Source organism: Phalacrocorax carbo, chromosome 10 (assembly GCF_963921805.1).
Source record: "Phalacrocorax carbo chromosome 10, bPhaCar2.1, whole genome shotgun sequence".
Lineage (NCBI taxonomy): Eukaryota > Metazoa > Chordata > Aves > Suliformes > Phalacrocoracidae > Phalacrocorax > Phalacrocorax carbo.
This window is the reverse complement of record NC_087522.1, coordinates 12,220,904-12,230,318: the sequence shown is the minus strand read 5'-3', so window position 1 is coordinate 12,230,318 and position 9,415 is coordinate 12,220,904.

Here is a 9,415-nt window from a genome sequence, read left to right as displayed (position 1 = left end):
CTCCGGTCCCTGCACAGGACAACCCCACAATTCACACCATGTCTCTGAGGGCCTTGTCCAAGTGCTTCTTGAATATCAGCAGGCTTGGTGCCGTGACTGCCTCCCTGGGGCCCCTGTTCCACTGCTCCACCACCCTCTGGGTGAAGAACCTTTTCCTAATACCCAACCTAAACCTCCCCTGGCACGTCTTCTTTCTAGTTCTCATAATAGCTGTAGCCAAACTTTTGTCTGAAGTTTTGCCTTGCCTTCAGCCTGGATCTAAATACCACCTTTTTCTGTTATGTTCTGTTTACCTCAATAGAAATATAACTTCTGTTGGTACATTTCTGCCTCAGAACAGAATCTGGCTTTGATATTCTGCTCTAAGCAAAGTTAATACAACTTTGCTGTTGATTTCAGTGAATAAGATTCTAGGCTGGTTCTTCTGAAAACCAGTAAGTTGATTATGCTTGTCCAAAGCTAGTTGCTTTTTATTTGTTTCTTGGCATGCACTGATTACTGTGTAGTTTTCTGTGTTTCTTACCTGAATGAGATCAATTGTTTGCCTTTTCTCCTACAAGACATTATTTGAAAAGAATCCTGCTTAGCTTTTGTTGGATTTAAATTGAATCCAGTTTGTCATTTCATATGAAATCCACATGGTCCAGAACCCTGGAGATTAGTTGTCTTTGTCAGTAGGAAGAAGGAAGCAAATTTCATTACACTTTTCATTTTAAACATTAAATTGTAGCGGTCTTGCTGCATTTGTTTTCAATTTCTCATACATGTCTTAAAATGTGAGCATTAATTTTAAAGGTTGTTTTTTACAAATAAGCTGTGGAATAACCTGACCATTCATTTTACAGATGCATAAAAGATGCATAAACTGACTTATAGTTTCATGTTTAACAGTTTCATCCACAATCTGCAGGATGATACCTTTGATTTTTCCAAACCTTTGTACTTTCGGGAATATATTAGTAGTATTTACCTGTTGACAATTAATGAGTGGTCTTGCAGGTTGGATTGAGAAGGGCTTTTGTATACTATTCTTTTTGAATGGATTGCTTCCCTCCACCCCCAACCCTCACCCCCTGTAATTTTTTAAATATATTAAATATTCAGTCTTTCACTGCTTTTTGTCTCCTTCTCTGTTTCCTGTTGCCTTGTATTTCACTTCAGATTGCTGGGCATGTCTACCCCTTCTTCATTTTCTCCATGAGTGCATTATTAAGTATGTGTGATGATATGAAATAATTTGGGACAAACATTACTGTTAACCAACTGGGTTTTGTGGCAGTGGTATTGCAATCAGAAGCTAACATCTTGAGAGAAGATGGTATCTTTATAGCAAAGGGAACATCTGTGGACTGATTTGTAACACATACTTGAAGCATTTACTTGTGAATTCTCCAAAGAATATGGATTCCATCACTGAACCATGTTCATATGCAGCAAATAAAAACCATTATAATTAACATGCTATACCAAAGCTCACTTTAGGCTGGTGCACCCTCTTCAATTAGCAGAAATAGAACTCAGAAGGAACATTAACTCCAGAAAGAGGCAGATGAAAACTGTGGTAGAGAGATTAATTCACTGCAGCATGGTAGTGTTGGAAACACTAACTTCTCCTTTTCCTTGTGGGTGAGGAAAAGTTGAAAATGTTACAGAGCTACTAATAACCTTAGGATCTTACATCCTGCTCTTCTGGAAGCTCTTCTAGGGGAGCTGTTGAGCTGGTCTGTATTCTGTTGTCCTGCTGCACCCTAAGCTTCTCAGATAGCTGTATTTCGTTACATCTATTTTTGAAACTATTGATCGTCTTGTTTGTGTTTGTTTTCTGTATTTGAAATGTATTAAATCAATAGGTCTTATATTTTATAATCCTCATAATATTCTTCAAAATCACAGAAATTAATATAGGCTTTCATGCTTCCAATTCTCTTGATGCTCCCCTGTACCATGAAGTGTAGTAAGGAAAGCAACATCTCGCTTTCTTCTCTGCTATGAAATTTCAAGAGTTTTAATTATGTGGGATAGGATTCTCATTATTGTTTCACATTTTTTTCCATTTTAGCGTCCATATAAAAGTGAGATTCTGCAAAATGGCTACTGTTCTGCTGCGGTACGTAATGCAATTTCTAATTCCCATGAAAGACCGTAGTTGAGAATGCTTAACATTTTGAATTTCTTAGACTTAAGAAAGATGGATAATCATCAGAGTCAGCGATTCTGGAAATTACACAAGACTAAGGAAAGGTATCAGCTCCAATTTGCCACTTTTCTTTTTAATGTCTTGCATAAATATTTTGGTTAAGACATCTCTTCAGAAACAATATATTTCCTGAAAATAATAAGATGATTTATAAATTTAAAATATGAAATTACTAATACATAACACATTACTTAAAAAGAAATTTACAGCTTGTCACTTATATCAGTTGATTTGTATGGTCAATGTATTAGAAAAATATAATTAAAGAGAAGGAAATGAAAGGGTGCAGGGGTTTCTGTGCTTTTGTTTTTTTTAATGTTCCATTTAGCAAGTAATTATTCCATGGCCCCCTTACTCCACAACATAAATATTTGAACAGCTTGATATATATTCCAATAAGATGCAGTTTTTTGTATGTTAATGGTAATGTATGGTAGTGGGGGAGACAGTTGTATTTTAAATATGCAGAAAATATAAAGCAAAATTTCTCAATTTAGCAGAAAAAGAAATACATAGACAATACCATGCACTGCTGCCATAAAGCATTGACTTATAAATGAATAAAAATAGTGTAAATGTTGGATTCCATTACTTATGTTTTCTCTTGCAGAATGGTCTCTTGCAGAATGGGGTGGGGTTTTTTTTGCATGAGTGGGAATGAAAGTGCATGAATTAAAACAAAAGAACATTGCACTTATCTCATAGAGCAGTTTCTGATTCTTGCAGACCACAGGCTGAGAAACTTTGATGGAAAAGGTTTGATTTTAACCAGCTGGCTGAATTTCATTGAGAACTTAGAGAATGAGAGAAATGGCAGTTACAACATAATTTATCTTGATAACCAGAGATTGAATCACTTACTACATTCCCATAGCGCAAATATTTGTGCAACTAGGTTTTCTGGGTCCTTTCTTTGCCTAGTCAGAATCTTTGGCAGCTTTCCTCTATGCCTTTCTAATGCAGATTTTTTCTAGGCTTTTCCTAGACAGGTATTGAAGAACATGAAAGAAGTGCAAAGATTTTGTTTCTTATGTCTAATTACCAGTGCAGAGATAAACAAAGAATTTCAGAAAGCAGAGGTCCCAACAGAGGGGCATTATTTTGTACACGTGATTTCAGAATATGTAAAAAGAATTGTCTTGTTTAAAACTTCTGAAGCATAGTCAGGATTTTGTGGAGTGCTTGATTTGTTTAATTCAGATTATTTTATTTTAAATTGTTGACATTTAAAAGCTAGTTAAGAGACCTTGCAAAAGTGTATAATTTCATCAGTAATCAAATGTGTAGAAGAACATATCTTCGAAGTCAAAATGGATTAAAACTCATACTGGATATATTTTAGTTGCATAGGGTTTTCAGAAAGTGAGAAACATCAAAAAGTTGGGTGAATATATGTGGTTTTGAATTTATTTTTAAAATATGAAAATAATTTCAAGATTAAAAATGAACCTTTGAACAGCTGTGGTATGTCAAGTGTGGATAAAGGAAAAATAAGCCAACAGCAACAGAATATTTGTAAGGATTTTAAGCATTATATAAAAAACACATGCCATCTTTAAAGCGATGTTACAAAGTACATCAGAGATATTAGGGACAGATTTGTAGAGTCATCTTGGTATTTGTTCCAGTCGAGCTCTTTTCCACAGTATTGTAGTCTGTAGCCATGTGAGTTGTCCTAAGTCACCTACATATATGTTGTTTCCTCTTGAAGAATAACCATCCCATATAAATGGAGCACTTGCTCTGGAAAGGAAGTAGTTCAGAACTGCTACTAGCATAGATTCTGTGACACCTTGCTGGGTTTTTTCTGACTGTATCCACCATAAAGTAGCAGACTGTGTTCACAGTAGTCATTTAAAATCAATATATTCTCAAGGAACAAAGTACTATTATAATTTCTCACTAGTAGAGAAAAAGTGCTATGATAGAAGCATAGTGTTTTTGCTCAAGCTTCTCAGGAAATACTTCGCAGTTATTTTAGCACTGAGAAGCCAACAACCAGATTATAGAAATTTATTTTACCAAGAAGCTAGGCAGGAAAGGTAGTCAGTGTCATGAATTGTCTCCTTATCGGATTCAGGTTTGCTATCTCACAGTGCTGTTCCAAACTCCAGATTGCTAAACTCCATTTTAGCAATCCAAAATGCCATTTTAGCAATCTGGAATTTGTTCCCTTCACTTCTGAAGCCAGATGAGAGAGGGAATTGTCTGCTGTGTTTCTATATTTCCAGTTACTACAGAAATCTTTATTTTAGAAAAATCTTTGAATTATTCTAGAATTCCCTTTCTTTAGAATCCTTCCTTTTAGGAGATAATTTTTTTTTAGGGAATCTTTCTTTACTTCTTACTAATTTTATTGTGTCAACTATAATCATACTTTCATAACAATGAAATAGTATAATGGAGTAGAGAGATAGAGACAATAACAGATTGAAAAACTTTAAGACTAAATTTGTATAAGATGCCGGCTAATTATTTACAATCAGCTTGGTATTATCAGAGATTCTCAATACAGAAGTTGTAGCAGAAGACTTAATTGATTTTTACAGAACACATGTAGCGCTTATCATCTTATATATTCCTTATAATGCAACTCCTAGATATTATGAAAAACCGAAAGGGAAAAGAGAAATGAAAAATGTGGTTTGTTTTGGTTGGGTTTTTTTGTTTGGTTGGGTTTTTTTTGCTTTTTTTGTTTTTTTAATGAAAGGGTGGAACTTCCCTTTTAAAAAGATGAAAAGTATAATAATAAAATAGCAGACTTGTTGAGGCAAACACATTGAAGTCATTCAGAAAAATAACTGCATGACATCATGTGAGAAAGACAGAACCAAAAAAGGGCAAGTTTTATAGGCCACATAGCTTCTATTCATTCCCAAAGAATTTGTCCTACTCACACAAGAATTGGGAGAGAGAAAGAAATAAAAGCTTTATCCTTGGAAGCTCACAAAATACAAATATGTTGTCCCAGATAGGAAAGGTCAAAAAAGTAAAAAAAATAAAGTAAACCCAGGATTCTAATCAGAAATGCTTACTGAGAAAAACTGACTTGCTGCTCAGAAAATCAGAGCTGAAAGTTACTTCCAATAATCCAAAAAGTCCTGGAGCCATTGTGAATCCCTGTATGCTCTTGTTACCTTACATGTTTGGCAAACTAGTGTTTGTGTATAAAAGGATGATTTTTTACACTTTTCTATCTTGATCTCTCAGAGCCCCAGGAAGAGTTTTACCCCTTTATGAATTCAGCAAGGTGATTCCCAGGCACTTTCTTGGCACTACCAAATTTCAGAAACGTGAGCTGCTACACAAGCTGATCTGTGCCCTATAGCTTATCCTGTTCTTAGTCAGATAATTGTATTGTCTAAACTAACCCACATAGTTTAGGAGGAAGTGAAGCATTTGGCTTCAGAAGACTTCCAGGACTGAAGTACAATATAATCTCAGTTTTTATGTCCCTTGACATATTCAGGCTACTTTGAAATAAATGCTATGCTAAATACAATGAGGTAAATCTTGTAATGGCTGTTTGAGATTACTATCCCTACTTTTCTGCCCCAGGCCTGTTTATCTGCCCTGGGCTGTTAATCAAATAGCAGAACAGAACGAGCATCTGCCTCAGCCTTTTCAATTTGTTGTCTGACATGGTAGCATAAATCAGTAAAATGGGCTTCTATCTTCAAGGTTTGGTAACAGATACATGTGCTGTATTGCACAGGCTGAAGACTATTTACTGTTGCAGCACCTATAGTAGGCATACTTGTCTCCTGCTCTTTCTTATGTTCAGCGTATAGGCAATTAACATTCAGCATGGCCGTTCCCCATCTCTGTTACTCTGAATGTTGTCTGCTAGGACAAGCTTTTCTGTAGTAGTAATGTTGTTGCCATGATAGTCTCCAACGCTGTATGATATGCCATGTAATACAAATTGGCCTACTCTCTGTAGGCTTTCTTTTGGTCCACAGCTGTCTGTAGCAGGACTGGTTTCAGGGAATTGCCAATTGAAAACAAAACAAAACAAAACAAAAACAAACCCAAAACATTTTGGAGGTATAAACTGTGTGTATTCAAACATCCATACCTGATGGACCAGTTCCCTGATGATTTCTGTGACCAGAGCCTGTTGTTCTGATCAGCTCAGAGAAAGTTTTAATCTCTTCTGTCGTAATGTTCTTACTCCACCTTTTTTAAATATTGGCTGTTCAGTCTCAGTTAGTTAGAGTCCCTCAAGAGTCAGTCCCCAGGTAACAGGGAATTTTTTTCCCCTTCAGGAAGTAGGCACTTCCAGAAGTCCATTTTGATTGCCTTCTGTCTCTTTTCCCAGGCTGCACAGAGCATGTAGATTTAGATGAACAACTTTTTTTTGCATATCCACAGAAAATTAATCCCACCTGAATCATGATAGAAATGGTCCTGCTTCTTTTGCCTTGTTTTCATATGCTGATAGAAAGCATTGAGAAAATCGTCCAATAACTATTTTATGAAGGCAGAGTCCTCTTTAGAAAGCTTATGTGAAATATATGTATGTGGTAGCAACTAAAAAAAAGAAAGACCTTTTCTTTTGCACTGTCCAGAAAGAATTCCACATACTTGTTTCTGTAATTCACTCTAAAAATGTAATTGAATGAGCCTACAGATTTACATAGTGAATTGTCGTATAAATCCATTGAGCAAAGAAGTATATACTGTAATAATCCAGAAATCTTTATAAATGTAATAGTTAATCCCTTATAATTCAGATCCAAAAAAAAATGTGTGCCAATATTACTTTCTCATAATTGAAGCATATTCAACTTTCTAAACAGATGAAATGAGTTTGTCATATTTAACAGGAGATCTAGGCAGAAGAACAGAGTTTTCTATCTGAATCTTTAGTAAGAAGGGAGTTGTAGGTGAGGCATAAAAAAACCCCCAAAAAAGAGTCATGACAAGACATTTCTTTTCAAGTAGGTACAAAGAAACCCCCCACCACAAAGGTAGCAAGGTCTGTACTAACGGATAGCTTTCAAAAACTTCTGTTTTGGATTATTTCAATTACTATCACTTTAAAGCCTGATTACAAAAATAAGAAAATGATACGTGGAGAATGTTAGAGGAACATTCAGTGTTTTATTTTTTGGCATTATTAGTACATTTTAGATGGCATGCACTAGTAAAACTCAGAGCAAAGCATTGGAATTTGGCTTAAATTATATGTTTTATTTCTTCCAACAGAGATAAATTAAAACAAATCCTGTATGAGCGGGTTTGAGTTCAGCATTTCACAATCAATGTGGTTAAGTAAGCAGTTGAACTAACGTATATACTATGTGTCAAATCTTTTCTTATAAACTATTGCTTTTGAGTTGAGTATATAAAACCCACTTCTTACTGTTATATTCTAAACAGTGTATGTGCTAATACATAAAGTAAATATCCATAGAGAAAAACCACTTCTAGTCTCAATAGCTTGTGGATTGAAGTTCAAAAGAAATCCAAAACTCTCTGCAACAAGCAATTAATTTTAACCCATAAGACTAATAAAATGATGGCTAGTATGCAACCTGGCTCACAGAAAGATGATTTAATATTTCTAGCATGGTAAAAAAGCTTGGTGTGGCCTTCAGTCTCAAAGACAATTTCACCTGTTGCAAAGCTTGTCTGAAGTCCACGTATTTTTGAGTTATCAAAACATACCTTAGAAACAGAAGCTCAGGGTTTTACTACCTGTTTGGGGTTTTTTTTCTTCTTTTTTCTTTTTTTTTTTTTTAAAGGCATATGTCGCAGTAAAGGTTTTGCTTCTATCCACTGGAATAGAAAGAACAGTTTTCACAAACCACGTGACAGTATTATTGCACTGGATTTTAGACACGCTCTGATGGTATATTCTTTTTTTCTTAACCATTTTGAAGATTAGCAATATCAACAGCAAATTTTTAATAATAATGCCCTTAACATACTTGTTAGTAAAATGGAAGATTTAAAAATGGTTAGTAATAGGATAAAAGAAATTGTTGTGGATGATGGTCAAAAAGGAAGGAGCAAATGGAATGCAAAGCTGCTACAGAAATTCATTTGACGGAGCTCTAAGGGTACTAATGCATGTTAAACAAAATATAAGATCAGGAAGAAAAATGAAGAGAGAAATCCATTTTAAAAGCACTTGATGAAAGTAGATATCTTTTACCTTTGCAAACCACAAAGAACAGGTGAATTTTCCTGTAACTTAACTGAAAATATTACTTTTATTCATGAATCAAAACTCACTTCTTTTTTACTAAGTATAAAAACTAAAAAGTGATGAATAACCTAATAAAAATAATTTGCAGTAATCCAGAAGATAAGTAGGAGGTGAGTAACAGGATGGATTTGTGAACAATGAACCGTGTTAAGCAAGTCTGGTTTCCCTCTACGACAGGGTAGTGGCTCTTGTGAAGGAAGGAGGGGCAGTAGGAGTTGTATATTTTAATGAAGCTTTTGAAAATGTCTCAAATAGCATTCTCATAAACTATCTAGGGAAGTACAATCTAGGTCATATACTGGCAACATGAAGGGCTGTATGCCAGACTGAACTGCCCCCTCCAAATACTGTGATAAAGAACCTGGCACAAGTTGGAAGATGTCGTATCTAAGATGCTTCTTACTGACAACCTGTCACCCCTATGAAAGATAGTGGTTTCTCGTATGTATCCCTATCAGTGTGCTGTGTTTCCTGTTGTTAGGGCAGGCAGAAGAAAAGAGACAGAAATATAGGATGAGAAGGCTGTAACAAGCAATAGCCCAAAGAGGCTAAGCTCTCCTGCTAGCCAGTTTTAGTAGCTCTCCTGATGGCAACTGCAAGGGCTACTGAAAACACAGTATTAACAGAACAGTGTCTTCTTTGAACAAAATATCCCTGAACCTATCTTCTGGCCTTTCTTTTAGCAGCTCAAAATTTATGCATAGATTTTTGTGTTACCCTTGCTGTAGATTTAGTGACGGTTGAAAAGTACTCAAAAATTATCATCATCTTGGTGAGGCTTTACAGAGGTGTCTAAAATCTTGTACTTTATTTTTCTTTTTTTGGTGTCTTGGATGCTGGAATTAGATGTTAGAATACAATTATTAAAGTTTCACAAGATTGAGAGGAGCTCCCAGACAGGATTAGACATTAGAATAGTCTTTACAAATTCAATAAATAGTCTGAAAAATATAACATACAATTTAGTAGGGAAAACAAAAAACTTAAATGTTTAAGTATAA